Source organism: Acomys minous (genome assembly GCF_964271855.1).
Source record: "Acomys minous genome assembly, chromosome: 6".
NCBI lineage: Eukaryota > Metazoa > Chordata > Mammalia > Rodentia > Muridae > Acomys > Acomys minous.
Window position 1 is genome coordinate 59,623,901 of NC_140487.1, and position 1,247 is coordinate 59,625,147.

Below are 1,247 nucleotides of genomic sequence, written 5' to 3' on the forward strand. Positions count from 1 at the left end.
AACAGATGGGCCAAAGGCCTTGCCATGGCTGACAGAAGAGTTACTATCCAAGAGGAAGCCCAAAATGAGAAAGGGAACTAGTCATTTATTATTTTATCTCAGGTGGGTGTGTTTAAGTATAGACAAATTTTCTCTAATGGTTTCTGAGTGGTTTGCATAGAAATAACAATTTTCTCCCAAATCCACACAATGACCTCCTTGTTCTTCATAGAGCAGGTCAGGTGACCTATGATATTGTAGAACTATTACAGCTAATGAATCTACCGTTTATAGCTCTAGGTCTATTTGGTTTTAACTGGTACCTTTCCTGGCATGTCAATAGGCATTACAGGCAGCCATTTTGTTCCCTAGGCTGGGGAATTTTCTTTTGACCTAACATTCCAGCCTGTTGAGGATAAAGGGTAATGTACTCTCTTCTGTAACTACCTGCTGAATGTCATTGTCAGGACTCAGGAGGGCTGGGATGCTAGTGACAAGTCAGGAGGGGATTCAGGTGACCAGGCATTCATCAAGAGCATCTGGTTGGCTGACTCAGGTGAAGAGACAGTGAGCAATCCCATCAGCTGGACTGGTTCACATCAACTTTCAACAACTTTAGGGCTCAGAGATTGTGGCAGATTGTAATCTACAGCGATGTCTGCATGTGGTCTGTAGCTGAGTGGAAATTAGGGGAGGCCTCCATAGGCACTTGCTGTTTTTCTCAGCATGGCAGGGCACTTGGAGCGACAGTGAACTCATGCCTCAGAGCCTTAGACTGTCTCAAGGTGCACACCTCCCAAGGCAGCCCTTCAGCCTCGGAGTCCCCGAGTGAAGGTCCACCTTTAGATTTGTGCAGGTGGTCTGATCTCCCTGGTGATCTCTAGGAAATGTTAATCCCACCGGGTGAGAATAAGACCACTATCACAACTTTTTGAGCCAAATTTGAAGGAAGCTTTATGAAATACTGGCCAGGACGATGGGCACTGGCTAGGTCCCTACCTGGGACTCCCAGCATATGGCCTGACTGTCATCTTGATAGGACCTAGATTCACCCAGGAGAAGCCTCTGGCCATGCCTGTGTAAATGGCCTAGGTTAGGTTGAGACGGGAAGACCCACTTTAACTGTGCTTGGTATTTTTCTGTGGGCTGGAGTCTTGGGCAGAATCAAAAAAAGCAGGGCACCAGCGTTCATCTCCCGATGCGATGGGACCAGCTGCCTCCTGCTCCAGGCTCTGTGACTTCCCATAGCTGGCACATCTTCCCTGCAA